We start from the raw sequence: 21,693 nt of genomic DNA on the forward strand, positions 1-21,693 counted from the left end.
ATGAAATGAACTAGTCACCGCTAAAAGTTCAACATCAAATCAATATTGGTCTGATGTAAGTACCGCTATAAGATACATAAGAGCAGGTCGACTGTGTAAGATCTAGCATTGAAGAACTAACTGTACCTAGGAATGAAGGAACTTTACTATCCCGGACACCACACCGCTAGATTGCTTACTTCTGCAGGTAGGTGCATTCTGCCATACACCAGCAGTATTGGTACAGGTTTCAGCTGTGCTACCTTGATCAACCTCGTAACCATGAACGCAGGTTACAGCTCCATCGCTTGAAATTGACTGTATAAAATGTCCTGACGGAACTCCACAAGCTGCAAAACACAAGGTCACAGAAGGGAATGATATATGTTTCCCAAAACAATAACAGAAACATAAACATTCAAACATGCGACATGCCTAGGATGGCGCAAACAAGCTGTGTTTCTGGCATGAGTGACTTTAGCTGAACAGCAAAGGATGGTAAGACAGGATCCATCAGCCTGCTGGTGCAAGAGTTCATGGCGAGGCTTAGGGCGTAGGTCCATACTGCGGGTGGACCGCAGCGCAAATCCAACTGTCCTTCATGAAATGGTATCATGTCGATATTCAACTGACTTTCTGTCGTTCAAAGAATGTTCAAAGCTTACGGCTTACCTTCACAAGATGTCCCATTTCCGTAATATCCAGTCTCGCAGGAACATTCAAATGAGCCAATGGTATTGTGACATAATGCCAGTGCATTGCAATCATGACCACCATTTGAACACTCATCGATATCTGTGAGAAAAAAACAACACAAACAGAACCCTTCAGAAATCTCGCTTCAGATATTTTGTTGAACCATGTGACTACACCACTGATCCATGGCGGACACTCTCTAACAAAATATGGGTGCATCTCACTAGCACATAATTCCCAAGTGTGCGTGTGTCTGTGTGTGTGTGTGTGTGTGTGTGTGTGTGTGTGTGTGTGTGTGTGTGTGTGTGTGTGTGTGTGTGTGTGTGTGTGTGTGTGTGTGTGTGTGTGAACTTCTCCATCATATGGCAAATGTGTTGATGAAATGAACACGCCACAATGCTGTTCGTCTTACTTATGCATTTGCCAATGTCAGCGTTAAAGAGCCCATTTTCTGTTTTGCCAAAAAAACTTCCTGAACAGCACATAATGATAGTATCAACATCACTCAAGGCCGCTTCAGGAATTATGCATGCTTCCATTTACATGTGTGGCGTCTCAAACCCTCAGTGCTAAGCCATGGCCAGCAGTTAAACGGTCCGACCAACTGGTGAGACACATCGCCTTGTATGTTGTATCCCACGCTCAAAGCACACCTGTACATATTCCTTGCTTCTTGGCGTTACTCGGAATGCATACTCAGTGAATCATGCATCCTGCTGAACCTTTTGTTTCATAGCCTCAGGCAGAGCTTTCCACACAGTAGAGAGAATGGAAGTCAAGTCGCAATTCACAATCATCACGTCGTAACATTTCCATATATGCACCACCCCGGAGTGGTCCTACACATAATGCAATCTATAACTCTCTAGTCCTTAGGGCAACAACATCAGCACCTCACACAAATTCTGCATTATTATACAATCATAGGCGCTTTACTGCAAAAGCCTCTCTAATTTCTATCAAGTAATCAGACTGGACTCATCCTCGGGTTGACACAATAAAACTCAAGATGAACGACGAAGAAATGGCGAATACCATTACGTGCAGAGTAGGAAGTAGGAATTGTGAATTTTAAGGCAAGGGGGAATTCTAAAAGGGTAAGCAGCAACTTTCGGCCTGTCTATCAGTAAAGCAATTCCCCCTCCACTACATGCGCTCTCTGGCCGACCTCACCCACCAGCAACATTTTTGTTTGAAGTCATGATGCTGGTGATACAAGTGATAGTGTTATTATGACCATGCTCAGCACGACCTCCAGACCCTTCAGGGCACACTAGCACTTGCTTCTCGGGCTGCCGTACCTAATAGGACTTTCACCACTGCCTGTGGAATATCTACAAGAAATTTCAGGAGTTATTGAACATTACACAGATTCCCATGATAACCTCACCTTGACACTTCGGGGGCACAGCATCCAAAGTGCCACTGGCTTGACAAAGAGCTCTGTCTTTACCAGCCAGATGATATCCGCTGTCACATGAATACACAACTGTCTCTTTGAACTGGATAGAAGTCAAAACAGGACTTATGGTGCCATTTCGTGGAGCACTGATCTGACAAGTGTTGACTGTACAGACACACACACACACGCCCACCCATGTACGCACATGGCATACACACACACACACACACACACACACGCGCGCGCGCACGCATATACAAATGAAACACACATGAAAGTATCAGACTCAAGCTCAACTCCCTTGGGGCAAATTCCCAAAAAAACTGTGTACAAAGCAGGAAGCGGTGTGGATACGAATGTTCCATGAGCTTTTCGTGAGCTGTAGATGATCTAAAGTAAAGTCAAGTAATCAAGAACAGCGAGAGGCCCCACGTAGGGATCAACACAGAAATCTGAAAGCACATTTTGGAGCAAGGAAAACTCGCTCATACACTCATACGTCAGACGTCACGTGAGGTCACTTCAGTCAACCGGGTACCCTTTGGGCGAGTTTTGTGGAAATAGTGACGTCGCGCCATAATTCTGGCCATTCCCCGAACATATGTTGCAGCCATGGGCAGAGCTTGGTCCCTGACCGCCTGTATAAATTAGGGTTGAGTGCACAACAATGCTTATTTTCTTGATCATTCACGTCAGATAATATGCTCAGGGGTCTGTGGAGCTGCCCGGCACATCATGTGCACGCACGCTTTAAAATTAAATTACTGAAAGTCAGACTAACTGGCCAACTGCATACCTTCACAAGATGTTCCATTTCCGTAATATCCATTCTTACAGGAACATTCAAACGAACCAAGGGTGTTGTTACATGATGCCATTGCATCACAATCATGACCACCAGTGGCACACTCATCCATATCTGTAACGGGTACACAAGATATCAAGAGTGTATAACCCCCCAAGAGTGTGCAACTCTGCATATGGGGTCTCCGACGGCGAAAACTCACATCACGTGTCTCAGATACGTTCGTACTATGTACAAACGAAGGATAGCGTGCGCGCAATCTGAATATCTGCTGGAGATCTGCATACCCGCAGTGAGTTTCTGTCAGAGAGTGCTTTTTTTATTACTCCGCTTCTCGCTAAAAACGGGCTGGAAACGTACAACTGCGACGCTGCACCACGTGATGTCGGCGTACCCCATAGAAAGGGTATCAGGAGTTGCACACTCTTGGGGGGTTATATACTCTTGAAGATATGAGCAAGTAAATGAAATCGGACGAACTAACTGGACCCCATGCCTGCATTCATTCTGTGGGGTTAATGCAGTTGACCCTTTTTAGCACTTATCACATGCAGAGACCCTCACTTCTTCCTTTCCTCATGTTCCTTATACTTAGCTTGTTGAAACGAGCGTATCTATAACAAACGAGCGAACAGTTCCACTAACGAGCAAGCTATCGAGCGAGCTAACGAGTTTCATCAAGAGTCCATAAACAAGAGTATGCAACTGTGATCTCTTTTCTATGGGCCAGATGCGCGGCGCGCTGCCTTCATTACATCATTCAGCTGCAGTCCGCGCACTGCGGAAAAATCAAACACCGCACTTTCCCTCCAGTTTGAAATGAACTTTCGTACGGAACTGGAGTTCACGCGCCAGAATTCAGAGATTGTGTAGGTACTGGAACGAATCGAGCAAAAACGGATGGGCTCGTGCGAGAAATTGAGAGTTTGGATGCATGCCTTCAGAGCGTGATGAAGGCAAGTTACGTAATGAAGGCAGCGCGCCGCACACTGACCCATAACCACAGTTGCATACTCTTGTTTATGCACTCTTGGTTTCATTGATGCGGCAAATATGATTTTTTGAAATATATTTTTTCTAAGTTCGATTATTTTCAATTCAGCTGGTTCAAATAATTATCACCGACGGCATTTGGGGTTGCTGCTGCTTCGCTTCGGACTGCTGTTTGGTGTCGAGATGTCATTTCAGCGCCGTCGTTGAGCAGACTTTGTAAGAATAGACTGTTTTGCAAAGATTGCAAGTAGCCCTGTTCTTCGCTGCATTGCGGGAGAAAACTTTCAAATGACTGAGTGTAACTTTCACTTGAATGGAGAGTTGACAGAAGCATGTCCTGTGACAGATCAGCAGATGCGGAACAAGACATCAGTGGAGCTCACCAAAGCTGCAACGACAACCGAAACAACCCAGTGTTGTGCAGGCATAGTCACCGTAACTGCGAGTGATTTTCACTTTGCGTGGGACTGAACTCTCGACCAGGGAGTCGTAAAATATTTTACGACTCTCCGGTCGACATGTACCACCATGTGTACGGAGCACGGTACGGTGTTCGTTTGTGCAAACGAGCTGGCCGCACAAACGAGCCGAGTTTCTGGCGAGAGAGCTAACGAGTACCCGGTGAGATCGTTTCAACACTATACTTAGCCATGTCCTTTTGTCTTTGGGCATCTACATACATGCACAGGGCATGCACTGCTCGTGCACGTCTGCACACGCTGACTGATTGGGGCACCCCATATGCCATATACACAGGACTGTGCACCTGTCCCAGCTCAGGGTCGCCTTTACAGCTCAACGATCAAACATACACTTTATATCACACTTCTGAATACTCATTCAATCACTCGGTGCTCTATGTTGAGCTAACACACTCAATCTCTCTCTCTCTCTCTTTCTTTCTCTTTCTTAGCTGATATCATAACGATCGGCTTAGGCCAAGTAAAAAAAGTTGATTGTTTATCGTCCGCGCCCGCCCCGATGTTTAGGTGGGAACCAGAAATTTCTGGTTCCCACCTAAACTTTCCCGCCCCTTTTTTCCCGCTCTCTTTGATTCTGCATAATCTTGACTCTGTACAAACATTCTGGTACTCTGACCGCATATTTTGACCCCAGTCTTACGGTTTAGTACCGTATTTTCCGGAGTATAGTGCGCACTTTAGATGTGCTATTTTAGGCCCTAAATCGCAGGTGCGCACTATGCTCCGAATATGAAATGCATGTACTTCAATGCAGATTGAAGTGCGCACCCCCAATGAAGATTGGGGGTGCGCGTTATACAAAGGTGCACACTATACTCCGAAAAATACGGTACATTAGTTCAACTTGTACAACTTTTTTGACATTTGTTACACTTGTCTGCAACTCAAGTTATTGCGCCTTTACCGCCCAAGCACCCATCTGGCACATAGAATCAAGCCCTATATAACTACTAGTCTTTATTCATTATATTCCATCCTTGTCTCTGACGAAGCCTTACAGGCAGAAACGCGTAAGATTAATGGATCATAACTACTTCCGAAGTATATACAAAGACTTGACCTTGCTGTGCGTGTGTGTGTGCTGTGTCGGAGGACCTTACATCCTACCACAGTACTGGTAAATGCACTGTATGTCCTGCCTTCTACGGCCTCTAATCAGCATGGCTTAGATTTTCGAAGGTCAAGTCCCCAGACTGAACCATAACTTAGTTGCTATGGTGCCAGTATGGGCTTGAAAAGTGAAAGATTATCAGCTGCCTGATTTTCTTCATTTTCTACATTGATTGTTGCACCTTTCCTTATTAGAATCCTCAAAATTGTCTTGAAGATGTCATTCATGGCTGACGATTCACCTGCATCCCATGGATTTATCTCACTCTGCGCCAAATGGCTTCAAAAAAAATACAACAAAAAAACCGAAGAAAAAGGCATGTCTGGGGTTGCGAACACCTACCCTACAGCTATACATGTACCGGGTACTTGCATAACCTGTTAATAAAAATAAAATAAAAACCCTCCCGTCCGCCCCGATTTCTTGGGAAAAGCTGACGATAAACAATCAATATATTTTACATGGCACTGGATCAGTGGCACGGGATCAGTTTTTTGAAATTGGATTTATAATTTTATAATGGATTGCGTGAATATGAATTCTGCACGTTCGCAAACTTCTTGGGACCAGTTGCCCCGTGCAATTTCGAAGCCCTTTGACAGGGTAAACCCAAAAGGTATGTGACTCAGAGATGCAGATATTCAAGATAGTCAAGGGCAGAGCTCGGTCCCGGACTGCCCGGATAAATGAGGTTTGAGTGTACACCACGCTTATTTTCTTATTGAATGTCAGACTAACTGGCTAACTGCATACCTTCACAAGATGTTCCATTTCCGTAATATCCATTCTTACAGGAACATCCAAATGAACCAAGGGTGTTGTTACATGATGCCATTGCATCACAATCATGACCACCAGTGGCACACTCATCTATATCTGTAACGGGTACACAAGATATGAGCAAGTAAATGAAACCGGACGGGCTAACTGGACCCTACGCCTGCCTTCAAATAAATGCCACATTCTGTCGGGGGTCCTACAGTCCATTTCAAAACTATAGACGCGTACCTAGGCAAAAGCCATTATGCCAGCATCTATACCACATAAAATCTGTGATCACTTTGTGCATATTTTTTTCCAAATTGGGCGTCTGTTATCCAAGCGGACCTGAGCAATATTCCGAAAACTATTCTCAAAAAGTTCGAGCCAAATTTGAAATATTTCAAAAACACTGCGCGTCTATAGTTTTGAAATGGACTGTAGGCCCACGTTTGTGCGTTGCGCGTGAATAAAACAACGAGAGTACTTGAGTATGGTACACTGTACTCAAGTAGTTACCGTAGTTCCGCGCATATAAGCCCATGGGCTAATACAGGTAGACTCCCTCTAATTCGAATACGGTATAATTCGAACATTCCGTGTAATTCGAACTTTTTCGTCGTACCGCGGTACCGATCTTCTGCTAGTCACTTCAAGTCAAAATCGAATGTGTTATACAGTATAATTCGAAGTACGAAAAGTGCGCCGGTTGGATAATTCGAACCCAGTCTTCGTACAGAAGAGCTGTTTACAGTACATTGGCTATGTCTTTTGAACGCTTATTTCGAAGTGAGATTGAGTTGCTATCCTTGTAATTCGAAGTTCATTCTTTTCTCCTTCTCTAGCCAAGAGTAGCTCAAAAATCGATCGATGGTCCGCTCCAGGATCGACTATAGCGTTCAAGAAACCCACCTTCTCTCGAAATTTGATTCAAGCCCGTGCGAGGCAAATTGCAAAGGTTTGATTGAAGACGACTTCTTCCAGGTGGCTGACTCTCTTCGCGGATCTCGATGGCCTCTCTTGCCGCGCCAGCTCGTGCGCGGAGATGTTGGCGCACAACAACACTATTGTCGTAAATATTGTCTATCCCTATGCTTCACTTCCGTTCTTCAGAACGACGTGCTGCTGTCCTACGGCCTTTCATGACGCGGATTAGGCAGCGCAGTTCTTTTCCGTTGGAATTGTTTCAGGAAAGCTGCAGTGACTGACAACTTCTTCACTAGCAGATGAAGATAATGTCAAAATGATTTTATGTCGATGCAGTGTTTTGATGATCCGTTGTACATGACCGGTACGACCACCTATGTTTCATTGATGCAAAAAAATTGGGGAAAAATATTCAGCATGCGGTTTCAAGCATTTTGACATACATATCAGTGCATGGGGCTGCATTTGGATAATTAGAAGTTCTGGATAATTCGAAGTTAGGGCCTGGCAATTTGAGGTTCGAATTAAAGGGAGTATATGAAATAATGCATTTTCCGGGAAAATAAATCAGTAATAATGGTTCGTTTTTTAGCCCTGGGCCTATATTCGAATTTTGAAGGCAGCTGGCACGCGAAAAAGTACAAGTCCGTGCGCGGTTGTCCGCCTACCATAGGTACCGGTACTGGTAATGTAGTCTGCACTGACATGCTGTACTACGGTGTTTGGGTCTGTTTATTAGCCCATGGGCCTATAAACGGAGGTGGGCTTATATCCGGATATAGGCCCATGGGCTTATATCCGGATATAGGCCCATGGGCTTATATCCGGATATAGGCCCATGGGCTTATATGCGCGGAACTACGTACACGAGTACGAGATTTGCACGGGTCTGTTGTCTGTGTGAATCCGATGGGCAGTTTGTCCACTTTTGTACAAACGTGTTTTCGTTCATTTTCACGTCGTGTGAATACCCTATAAGAATAGCATTGGGCCTAACCCATAGAAATAATAATACACACAGCTCGCATCTTCCCTGAACCTGTTAGACAGGAGCAGAGTCGACGCATCTGTCAACAGTGTCAAGCCAAGTTAGTCGATCTCCTGCAGCTTGGAGAGCGCTTTCCAGGGATCTATCCCCCGCAATAGTGGACGGCCACGGGGTCTTTTTATGTCGTTTTTTTTATTGATGGATAGCTCCAGTGCTTGGAACGAGGCGGATTCTGGACCCTCTCGCACCACATGGCCAAACCACAGCAGCCTGCGTCGCCGGCATGTGGCACTAACTGGAGACAATTAAATTAAATTAGTGTGGAAAATGCGGCATTCGATTGACTGCTATAACTCAAGAACGGTTAGGATTTGTTATATACACATTGTATGTAGATCTGTTCAGATGGACAAAGCTTTCATACAAAAAGACCAGACCGATGTTGGATCAATAAAAGTTGCCAAAGTGAAGTGTTGAAAATCTTTTGAGTTCCATTGAGAGCGAATATGCCCAAATTCGCTCTATTTCAATTTTCTTGAAGTCCCCCAGACCCCCCCCCCCCTCAAAGTTTAGCCGCACCACTCCAAAACTCCTTCCTCCGGCCCTGCTATGTGCTATTGAGTGCTGAATACGACAATCAATATTTAGTTGAAACTACAGACGGGACCCCATACATTTTTCAGTTAGTTCCATATTCTTTATCTGGGCTAAAAATTGATGAACAAGATGTATCTGTTGCTACAGTACACCATCCCTTCTTCCAGGCAGATATTTCGAGCAGATTTTTTAAACAATTGGGTAGGACACACAAGCTCACCACTGCACAGTGTAGAACTTGAGTCTGACGATTGCCCGTTGGCTTGACAAACAACACTCTCCGCACCACTGAGCTCATAGCCAGCCCAGCATGAGAAATTCAACGTCACATTGTACGTGAAATTGCCAGTTGTCACACTGCCATAGGCCGGTGCCACAGGCTGTGGGCAGCTAACCACTGTAACACAAAGAAAGTAACGATAAGCCATCAGAGTGCTGGAAGTATACTATTCGATTATAACGACACCAAAGCAATACCGGTAAGTTGACAGTAACAATGCCCACAGAGTGACAATGCCCATGGCCACCATCCATTGACAAATGTATTACAGGCTCACACAACAAGCCAATGAAAAGCTAAGAGCTAATCCTGGTGGTCGAAGCAAAAAAATAGCAGACGACAACAGTTTAGGAAACTTTACTTCTCAAGTGGACCCTGATGATGGGGAAGGCCCTAAAATTTGGGAGTTGAGAAGTGAAGTGTCCTAAATGTGTAGTGGCTGTGTTGGAGTTAAATGTTGATGGGTATGGATCACGCATTTTTTGTTTGCTGCTTTTAGCTACTCTTCTTTGTTTTATCACCTCTCTACTGTGTTAAAGGGGAAGTTCACCCTAAAATCAAAAATTCAGAACTTGTAGGGCAAATCCACTGATTCCAATGGCGAAAGTCCGCACAGTAGGGACCGGCAGATTCTGCTCGAAAAGGTGGCAGATTCTGCTCGAAAAGCAGTGATTCCAATGGCGAAAGTCCGAGGTTGATCTGAGCAACCGTTCTGGAGTTATAGCATCTGGAAGTTTAGACTAAATTCTATGACGTCATGATGACATAACTCTGCTCGAAAAGCAGTGATTCCAATGGCGAAAGTCCGAGGTTGATCTGAGCAACCGTTCTGGAGTTATAGCATCTGGAAGTTTAGACTAAATTCTATGACGTCATGATGACATAACTTATGATCTATTCCCACACAAAGTTTATCTCTTTGACGTCACAGTAGGGACCGGCGGATTCTGCTCGAAAAGGTGGCAGATTCTGCTCGAAAAGCAGTGATTCCAATGGCGAAAGTCCGAGGTTGATCTGAGCAACCGTTCTGGAGTTATAGCATCTGGAAGTTTAGACTAAATTCTATGACGTCATGATGACATAACTTATGACGTCATTGAGATAAACTGATTTTTCAAAATTTGATATGGGATATACCGTAGTGTCTTGTATTAAAGCATGTCTCGTATAGAAGCCTTTTTTGAATAGAAGCCTGATTTTTCAAGGTACACTGTTGGCACATACGCCTAGTTTTAGTGTTGACATACATGTACATAGAAATACCTGTCTTGTGTAGAAGCCTGCAAATTTTCTCCCAAAAAGTCATATAAGCTGCGGCTTTCTTACGCGACTTTACGGTATGACACCTTACTGGCATCTAAACTGGAAACATATCCCCCAGAAAGCTTGTTGCAACAACGAAAAACGACATAAATTGGCTATTCACCATCTATTCCCACACAAAGTTTATCTCTTTGACGTCACAGTAGGGACCGGCGGAGTCTGCTCGAAAAGGTGGCAGATTCTGCTCGAAAAGCAGTGAAATTGGCAGAACCATACAAACCTTATGGCGGGCAATTCCTCGAATTCTGCTCCATTTTTTTTATCCACATACCAAACATGCATGAAACTTACCAGAAAAAGTACCGAATTCTGCCAATTTTTCTGCCGGCAGAATCCGCCGGACCCTACATCACAGGGATGGGCAAATTATGACGTCATCATGATGTCACAGAATTTTGCCAAAACTTGAAGATGCTATAACTCCGGAACGGTTGCTCCAATCAACGTGGGACTTTCACCATTGGAATCAGTGCATCGTTCACTATAGGTTGTGAAGTTTCGATTTTAGGGTGAACTTCCCCTTTAGGCCACACTTTGTTTTTTCTATGTTTCTCGTCGGCAAATTTTAACAAAAGGTATGCAGGCGGGCGGAAAAAACAAAAGCCAAGGAAAAACAAGAACTGAAAACTGTATACATTTTACATGTATATGCGTGATTCATACAAGACGCTGCGCATACCATGTATACAGTACTACATTGTACAATCATGTACATGTAGTCCCATACATGATTGCACTACGTTATCACATCAGCCCACGAATATCAGGCAAACTGCAATAATGAGAGTATAAAGTTTGATGAATACGAGATGGCGAAGAGAACATACATTTATCTGCTATCGCATCAACAAACGCTTTCCCACTCGTCATTTTTGGTTTTGTTACTTCAACGTTCTTGTCTCCGCTTATCAAAACTCTTGTCCCCACGCTGCTCATCTTTTCCTCACCATGGCCATGCGTCTATTCCTTGGATTTTCTGCCCACGACATTATTCCACAGACGCCAGTTGCCACGGAACTCGTCCGACTTACGGTATTCCTGGGACCTACGAGGCTTAGGCAGTGAACGACTGAAAGTGAAAGCTTCGTCATCGCAGAAAACGGACGGGGAGCGCTCCTTTGCTGCTGTGATGCAAACGTTTACGATTTTGATTGACGCATCTAGCTGCTGCAGCATGTGCAGCATACATACATGTACAGTCATGTACATAGTAATTACTTTTTTTTTCTTCTGAAATTTCTGAAAACCTACGCGGGCGATGACGAGAAACATAGAAAAACAAAGTGTGGCCTTAAAGGGGAAGAATGGTCTAGAATCAAAATGTCACTACTCGTAGCCTTCAGTGTGCTGAGCCGAATGGTACTGGTCCGAGGAAGCTAACACGCTCCCTTCCATCTTTATTCCCTATCGAACTCGCGCACTTCCATCGAGACTAGGTGACTGCACCCTACTACATGGGGATTTATATGCAAAATGTCACTAAAAGCGCCATTCCGTTCTTATAAAAGCACGGATGAACGAGATTAGTATGAGGGGAGCCTCAATACAACAAATATTGACAAGTCTGAGAGTGGGAAAAGTCTACAGAGAAAAGTTGCAGTTGCCTTTTCATAAAAAATAAAGATAAGGAATGTTCTTTTGGCTCATCTAGGGAACCTACCATTGCACATTGTACTACTTGAGTCTGACGCCTGCCCATTGGCTAGACAAACAACGCTGTCCACTCCACTAAGCTCATAGCCATCCCAGCATGAAAAGTTCAATGCCATATTGTATGTGAAGTTGCCAGCTGTCACACTGCCATAGGCCGGCGCTGAAGGCTGTGCACATGTAATCACTGCACCAGAAAATGAACAAGAAAAAGCCAAAATTATATAACACATGTGCACAGAAAATAGCAAAAAAAGTAGGGGTGAAACGGTTCCATGTTTTTCATGTTCGGGTACCCGAATGCCAGCATTGTTTCCCACGGTTCGGGTATCGGTTCCATGGACTCTTTTGTCCAGACCGACAAAATGCGTTCGCGACAATTATTTTTTAGAAAAAACATTTTTACGAGCAAGAATGAGACATCGGAGAGTCCAAGTGTGAAGAAGATGATGACCAGAGAACTCTTTGGAAGAGTGGGGATCGTAAGGTAAGACATTAAAAATCTTGAGTAGACTTGACGTTTACATGTATTTGTACAAGAACGAGATTTTTCGAGTTTCGGTTCGAAATTTGACGGACCGGGTACCCGATTCTTTTCAGCTGGCGGTTCCAAAACCGGTTCCTTAAATACATAAATACAAGGTGCGTACAGAGAAATAACTATGGTTGTGGGGTAGCCAATATTAAAATTGTTCGATCACACTGAATTTGATTTCAAGGTTGTGGAATCTCACTTTCCGACCACCTCGCCAACCTCTGCTCGGTCCTAGATTTTACTCTATAAGTGCACACACAGGATGATTATTTTTTCACAGATCAGACCACTTTGCCTGGTCTGAAAAGGTGACCAGAATTCCAAGGTTCCTCTGCATCTTACTGATGACCAGGATGACAAGCATGACGTCTGAACTACACTTGCCATTCACTGGTGAATTTAAGAAACTGGTCTGCCTAATAAGGTCTTTCACAGCATCGTTTCTTCAAACCTTATCAGAACATGGTTATAATGTGATTGAGAAAGCCAAGAGCTACATTTTGTACAGCTTTATTGTAGGCGAAAATATGAAGTATGTACACTGATGTTGTCATTTGCCCCAAACACGAGAGAAAAATACAGAGCATAAATTGACATGCCCAATCACACTACTATCATTGTACTGATTAGTATTTGCAGAATAAAAGGCACAAGAGGCCTTATCAGAATCACTGGTGCTGTACCTCATTCATTCAAAGAGCGATATCACTAGCCTATTTACACGCATAGCAGGCATACAGTGGTGCCTAGCAACAGGATCAGACACAATACAGCAGTGCAGGGCTGGCAACATATAAGGCGCCCACTTCAGACAGGCAAATACACAAAATACGACATTCATCAACAGCAAATGGGTCAGTCACTAACAGTTATTGCTTTACAGATTAGTCCACCAACTTCAACACAATATTAGAGAGGTTCTGCACAACGAAAAGTCAAACGAAGTTTCGCGGGCCTTGCACAAATGTGTGCGAATTTTCACACGAACTTTGTGTTCTGCACATTTTCGTAGTTTGCATGCGCCAAGTGCACATACAGTAAGATCGGGCGCCGAAGAACACCTCGCCGAAGAACACCCAGGCTGGAAAACCGGCAAAATTTAAGAACAGTCCAGGCTAGAATTATCAGATTTAAGAACACTTTTAAAATTTGGAATTTCCAAGTTGCGAATTTACACGTAGATCTACATTGTACATGTATGGGAGGTGAGTACATGTCATGTACACGTGTAAACAGTAACTGCTACATGTACAGTCATTCCCATTTACGACACCCACGAGAAGTACTACATTGCACTACGTGTACATGTACATGTATATGACAAACGTCATGACGTCACTCGACTCGCCGCGCGCGTGTGAATACCGGTAAGAACGGTTTGGCTAGAATCAAAAATTTAAGAACTTTCCTAGGCTGCGCTCGAGCCCCTGCGTTCTTCGGCGCCCGATCTTACTGTACGCCATAACCCGATCTCAATTTCTCCCTTCATGATACAGTGGAGATTGGATATAACGACCTTGGATATAACGACAAATCGAGTTTAGCGACAAATTTATGTTGCCCAAGTCGTTTAGCAAGTCCTTTCTGTACATTATAGATCAGGTATAACGACCTCGAAAATAATGACAGATCGGATTTACTGACACTTTTTGGTGCCCGAAGACCTCAAAATGCATCGAATATAACGACTTTCCTCTTTTATCATGCGTATTGGCATGCATGGGACATGTTTGTGTCTCCACGCGTGCTGGTAGCCGCAGTGCAGTGCACGGTCTAGTGGCCATGCATGACTTTTGGCTTGAAGACACATGCAAGACACATGCACATGAGCATCTGAAATCCATATGCATTATATTACGCACATGCATATCTGCAATACATTTCTGCCATTTTGATATACATATTGTATACTAAATGTGAAGATCGGGTTTACAGTCCATTTCAAAACTATAGACGCATATGGTTTTTGAAATATTTCAAATTTGGCTGGACCTTTTTGAGAATAGTTTTCGGAATATTGCTCAGGACCGCTCCACAATTACTCTCATATAGTTTCTAAACGATTAGATAACAGACACCCAATTTAGAAAAAATTATGCACAAAGTGATCACAGATTTTATGTGGTATAGATGCTGGCATAACGGTTTTTGCCTAGGTACGCGTCTATAGTTTTGAAATGGACTGTAGTGACAGATCGAATATAGCGAAATTTTGTTTTCTCCCGAAGGTGTCGTTACATCCAATCTCCACTGTATAAAGAAAGTTTGTACGCATTTTCGTTTTGCAGAACCTCTCTCAGTATTATGCCCAGTAGCTTTGAACGGCAGGTACAACTAACTTTCCAGGGGCGTCGGAAGGTAATTTAGTGTGGTATTTAGTGTGGTACAGTCAGCCATGTGAAGTACAAATTTAATCGTGTGGGAGGGATGGCTGAGCCGAAAATTTTGGAAATTTAGAGCCCTAATCAGTGCATTTTATTAATTTATAGGGTACCTGGGGGTAAAAAGTGGTACGGTCACAGTGTCTGCTCTAGGATTGTAGGACAGCCGGGTACACGTGTACCTGGCGCAACCATTTCAACCGGGTCGGAGCCGGGTACATATGTACCCGGCGCTGTCTCACCAGCCGAGTCACGTGCTTTAACTGGTTGGTTGGTTTATTTTAATTCAGACAATAAACGGAAACTAGGCCCAATGATAAAAAGGCGAATGGATAAGCCGCATTTAGAAAAGAGAGGACAGGAATTAGAAAATTACGAAGGAAAAAGAAGTATCTGACACATACAAGCAAGAGTACATGAAAACCGTTTTCATGCACTCTTGATTAGGGCTCAAACGGTCACGGTTTTACCCCTGACGATTAACTGCTAAGCTAACGGTCGGTTAACCGGTTATAACCTATAAGCCACGGCAATCCTGCGGACTCTTTTTTAACAGTATATTTGACTATACTCATTCAAAAAATGTACCCTGTTCAGTACAACGCGCACTTGTGCATTCTCTTGCATGCTCATTCATACATACTCTCACAGCAAGTGACCAGATATGACCGAGTTGACAGCCCAGAAATTGCGTACCCGTGCGACAGCCCGCGAAAGTGCACACTTTGCAACGACCTGATACTTGAAAAATTGACTGAAAAGTTACTGCGCAACCGTTATCTTTATCGGTTAACCGTTAATTCTTCGTAACCGGTCTGAAACCGGTTAATCGGACTAATCGTTTGAGCCCTACTCTTGATACAAGCCATGTAGTCAGTCCTTTCAAAGTTCGAAAGTGTAAAGTACCAACCGGGTCACAGGTGACCCGGTACTATATTTTCAACCAGGTCCGAGCGCCGCCCAACCGGGTGGATTACCCGGCTCACCCGGCGCTGGAGCAGACACTGGGTCAATACCGTAGTGACCGTACCGTGTCCGACGCCCCTGCTTTTTACACGTTGTGCCCCGGTATCTTCAAACAGCAGGTACTCGACTAGATTTGTATGAAGGTACACAGGTCCTTGGCAGGTATAGCCAACTCAAGTACCGTACATATGAAAGTACACATGGCATGACCTTTTGTCTCTTTCAGGGAGTGCTATCTTAGGCTGTGTTTACAGGAGGCGTTTCAACCCAGGTTGAGTTCGACCCGGGTCAGATTTCAACCCGCTATGCACACAAAATGAATGGCGCGTTTACATGACGCATTGCGCTTGACCCGGGCCGAAATCAACCCGGGTCAAGAAAATCGTACAAATGTACTTCTGTGCGTATCTTGCGCCAGGTTTGAACAGCACTGCACATGCAAATTTCGCGCGAACGGACTCACGTGACCATGCAGAACTCTAGAAGTGGACTTTTGGCAGCATATCAGTATTCGACCCAGGTCAACCGTCTTCATGTAAACCAGGGAGTCGTAAAATACGACTCCCTGATGTAAACGCTCACCTATTTTGTCAATCGTACAGACTTTCAACCCGGGCTGAACTCGACCCGGGTTGAAATTTTTCATGTAAACAGAGCCTTACTACACCAAGGTCGGTAATAAAACGGAATGAGAAAGTAAAACAGAAACATAATACAATGTATGGGGGCACACACTCTTGGTACTACTGCAGATGAAATAGGAGGAAGCGAATGCCAAGACAATAATTATAAAATGCTTCTGGTTTGGAGCTTGTTGCTGACTGTACAACAATGCAGTTGTGGCATATGAAATCTGACACTTGCAACAAGGGACTACGCCATGCAGTCCACGCAGAATAATGCGGACAATTACCGCAACTTGACAGTGGGAAACTAGCTTTTTTCGGAGCACAGGAAATAGGTCTCGACCTGCCGTACCTAGCTAGGTCTACGGTGATCGCGACGAAAAAAGTTTTTGTTTCAATCGAAAGTTGACGAAAGTTCGCACAACTTTTAGTTACTACGACCAGGTCGGAAGGGCCAAATCTCGTTTCGTTTCATTCTTCTTTTCCGTTTTGTTCTTCACATTTCATTCTAACTGTTACTAGCACTTTAACAATTTCTCCTGAATGCAGCAGGGCAGCTTTTAGAGAATGTCATCTCCCTTACCTTTCCAGCTTCCGTGAACCAGGCTCCCACAGATCGTACGAGCGGGAAAACGAGTGTGTTCACAATGAATGTCAATGCTTTCGAAAGGCAGACGCGAATTTGCCTACATATATTTACAAAGGTCGATAGCCGCTGTGCTGGCTTCGTTCCTGACGCCAATAAAATTGACGGAAGCAAAAGAGGTCAAGGATCATTGAAGGGGAAGTATACCCTAAAATCAAATTATTATTTTCACCAGTTGTAGTCTTCGGGGTGCTGAGTCGAATGCCGGGAGGGTCTTGGTCCGAGGACGCTGAGACCATGGAGACGCTAGCACGCTCCCTTCCTCCTTTATTCCCGAACTCGCGCACCCCCACGGAAACTGGGTGACTGCGCCCTACTACTGTCGTGGACATGGAAATCTGGTCGCACGTCTAGTGGCCCCAGGGCGCTGGCCATGCAGCCGTGGATAGCGGTACACACATGCATTTATGGCTAGCTGCAGGGCAGCGCGCTGGGCGGATCAACAATACATGACTGTCCACACCGCACGCAGCGGTCTGTACGCGATGAGAGGGCGCCGGCCCCGGTCAATCGACTTGATTTCCATGTCCGCTACAGTAGATAGGGATTTGTATGGAAAAAGTCACTAAAACGCCGTTTCGTTCTTATATCTATAAAAGCACGGATGACCGCGATTGGTCCATATGTTGTAGTCTTTTGGCCGCTGAGTCGACTGGTTTTGGTCCGAAAAGGCTGCGATGCAGCGTTTGGCCCTTATTCCCAATCGAACACGGTTGCGTGAGCGGTCACGTGCTCAGGTGTACACCAGTCGCCTGGTCACCGAACCTGCAGAGTACAATTTTCACATCAAGATTCAACTCAAAGGTTCAAAGCCGGGAGTCGTAAGACCAAGAGGCTTTTACGACTCCCTGGTTCAAAGGTTCAACTCGAGTGACATGAACGGGCCCAAACAGGCTGTAAATGAGCACGTGACCGCTTACTCAACCGTGTTCGATTGGGAATAAGGGCCGAACGCTGCATCGCAGCCTTTTCGCGGTCATCCTCGCTTTTATAAGAACGAAACGGCGTTTTTAGTGACCTTTTCCATACAAATCCCTATCTAGTAGGGCGCAGTCACACAGTTTCCGTGGAAGTGTGCGAGTTCGATTGGGAATAAAGGAGGAATGGAGCGTCTCAGCTTCCTCAGACCAAGACCATTCGACTCAGCACCCCGAAGACTACAACTGGTGAACATTTGATTTTAGGGTATACTTCCCCTTTAAGGAGGGCTTGTTCACACACATACACACAAATGTAGACCTACCCGAAACCTGCCCAAACTGCCAAAGGCAAAGTCAAAAGGTGCGAGTTCCCGTAACCGGTCGGGTTTGCAGTACAGTACGGTATAGGTAGCTACGAATATACTGGGCCACGTGGCTCCGGAGGGTCAGTCTATTATAATCATAGTTTCCTGTGGGCTTGGTATTTAAACATACAGTCCATTTCAAAACTGTAGACGCGTACCTAGGCAAAAACCGTTATGCCAGCATCTATACCACATAAAATCTGTGATCACTTTGTGCATAATTTTTTCCAAATTGGACGTCCGTTATCCAATCGTTTAGAAACTATATGAGAGTAATTGTGGAGCGGACCTGAGCAATATTCCGAAAACTATTCTCAAAATGTTCCAGCCAAATTTGAAATATTTCAAAACACTGCGCGTCTGAGAAATACCGTATCCATGACCATGGATGTGAACAATAGACCATGCCTAAACTTCTCCGGATCCTCTTGATAAAATAGGTACCCGTAGATCTACTTCAAAGTACGGCTACCCCTCATGTACAAGAAGCTGTTGTACAAATGTAAAAAAAACACAAGTGTTTGTCGTGGGCTGTGAAAAAAGAACTGCTTCATCGTATCTCACACCGATAGTGGTCATTTACCGTACATGTACGGTGTAGCATGTAATTGTTACAAGACGGAGAGTGCTCCTGTCCTCCGCCTTGTCAACTGATCAACATCTGTAGGGCTCAACATATCAAACAAGGCTTACGTGATATCAAGAGTATAATTGTAAGCTCCAGGGAGTTTATACTCTTGGTAATACTTCGATGTTATTATGTATACATATTCGTATAATATTTTTTTCTACAAAATCCACATATCTCCAGACACTGGATATTATACCAATGTGTATACATAAATATATTGGAGAGATTCTGCAAAACGAAAATGCGTACAAACTTTCGCTCTACGTCATGAAGTGAGGAACTTCGCACGGACTTTTGCAACTTAAAGGGGAAGTTAAAGCAAAAATTAAAATTTCACCAGTTGTAGTCTTCGGGGTGCTGAGTCGAATGGTCTTGGTCCGAGGAAGCTGAGACGCTCCCTTCCTACTTGAATCCCAATCGAACTCGCGCACTTCCACCGAAACTGGGTGACTGCGCCCTACGAGATGGGGATTTGTATGCAAAATGTCACTAAAAGCGCCATTTCGTTCTTATAAAAGCACGGATGACCGCGATTGGCCCATATGTTGCAGTCTTTTGGACGCTGAGTCGACTGGTTTTGGTCCGAAAAGGCTGCGATGCAGCGTTCCTCCTTTATTCCCAATCGAACATGGTTGAACAAGTGGTCACGTGCTCCTGGGTGCCCAAATCACCTGGTCACCACGCTAGCAGGTGACAACTTTCACACCAAGGTTCAACTCGAGTGACAGGACTGCACCCAAAAAAGGTCAAACAGGCTAGTAAGTTGTACCCTGCAGGCACGGTGACCAGGTGACTGGCGTACGCAGGAGCACGTGACCGCTTGTTCAACCATGTTCGATTGGGAATAAAGGCGGAACGCTGCATCGCAGCCTTTTCGGACCAAAACCAGTCGACTCAGCGTCCAAAAGACTACAATATATGGGCCAATCGCGGTCATCCGTGCTTTTATAAGAACGAAATGGCGCTTTAGTGACATTTTGCATGCAAATCCCCATCTCGTAGGGCGCAGTCACCCAGTTTCGGTGGAAGTGCGCGAGTTCGATTGGGATTCAAGTAGGAAGGGAGCGTCTCAGCTTCCTCGGACCACGACCATTCGACTCAGCACCCCGAAGACTACAACTGGTGAAATTTTAATTTTTGCCTTAACTTCCCCTTTAAGAGAACAGGAAATGAACTTTCGTGAGAAGTTTCGTGAGAGTCATGGTGAACGTGCACTTGGCGCGTGCAAACTACGAAAATGTGGAGAACACAAAGCTCGTGCGAATATGCGTACATATCTTCGCAAGGCCCGTCGCGAATTTTCATTTTGCAGATACTCTCATTATACCAATGTGTATACAGTGTACAGCACCACCACTATTTCTTGCCACAGAACAGAAGCTGTAAGGCACGGCGGAAAGGGTCCATAAAATGCTTATGGACTCTCAACGACGGGCTTTCTCCGGCTCGTGACCGTACAGTGATATTGGCTTCTGTAGCATAGAGTAAACGAGTTGGGAGCTTATAATCATGTTCATACGCAGGGTTGAACACTAGTATGTACTCTTTGCTGTGATCAAGAGCACAGTCATAACTAGTCGAGGTGTCAACGAGTAGTAGGGTACCCGTGCTACCCGTAATTTGATCAGGTAGTAGGGTAGCAATTTGCTCCTGAGAACCCGATCGAGCATGGTGTTTTTGCAACGGTGCATGCTACACGACTACGTGCTTACGGTACACTTTCTATGTAACGCAAGTGCACACTCACACTACAAACTGTGTCAAAAAATACCCAATATGGTACCCATGCTACCCGGATAAAATTACCCGAACACGTCACCCGACCAAATCCCTACCCGTTGCAGCTCATATAACTATTTAAACTAGTGAGTTGTAACTAGGGAGTACTTGAAGTACTAAAATGTATTTACTACTCCCTGGTTGTAACATACGTATTTTACGACTGCCTGGACATTGTTATTATTATTTATTCATATTTTAATAGGGCAGTCCCCACAGACATAATCTCTCGCATACAGTGCTGTCCCGGAAGAAGTCAACGTCATTTGTTACGATGCAATACTCCTCATGAGCATTATTTACGTTTCTACGGGTGGTGAAGTATTGAACTAGTTTGCACAGGAACGTGGATTTGTCCACCAAAGCCCTGGGATACGTCTGATTACACTTCGAAGTACATCCCAAAAAAGGGTGTCGGGACAGCAACCATAGTGGAGTTGCACACTTCTGGGGGCTATGCTGACACCAGGGCACCCATACTCCCACACCATTCATGTTCAAAATTGCAATTGGTGAAGCCTGAAAACAAAAGCTTGAACCTTCTCTGGATATCCATTAGACGGAACTTGACTTCTCGGTTTTTGTTACATCCCTAGGCTCTATGCAGTGAACGTAGTATGCGTGTACGTATACCCGAAGAAAACTGTATACCATTCATGTACACCGTACGCAACATGGGCATGTCCTTGTCGCAGGTGCCGCATGTCGTGTCACAGAAAGTGATACATGTATGAGAATATGCCGTTATAGCATACTCTCGTGGAACAGAATTCGAGCTGTTTTGGTCATTCCCCATGCATGTTAGTCACAAATTTCTGAAATGGACATTTGTACATGTGCATACTTCGTGGT

General features: G+C 44.6%; 1 protein-coding gene and 1 long non-coding RNA gene across 2 annotated transcripts in view; both read right to left on the minus strand.

Moving 5' to 3' along the window:
• The window catches only part of LOC135810454 (fibrillin-2-like), a 159,025-nt gene that overhangs the window by 109,760 nt on the left and 27,572 nt on the right, over positions 1-21,693 (minus strand). The window lies entirely within an intron of this gene.
• LOC135809329 (uncharacterized) lies at positions 186-2,218 on the minus strand. Its single transcript, XR_010552183.1, has 3 exons — positions 2,066-2,218; positions 652-774; positions 186-329 (listed from the first exon to the last, which is right to left on the minus strand). It is a non-coding gene; the product is annotated as an uncharacterized LOC135809329 (long non-coding RNA).

Source organism: Sycon ciliatum, chromosome 2 (assembly GCF_964019385.1).
Source record: "Sycon ciliatum chromosome 2, ocSycCili1.1, whole genome shotgun sequence".
Lineage (NCBI taxonomy): Eukaryota > Metazoa > Porifera > Calcarea > Leucosolenida > Sycettidae > Sycon > Sycon ciliatum.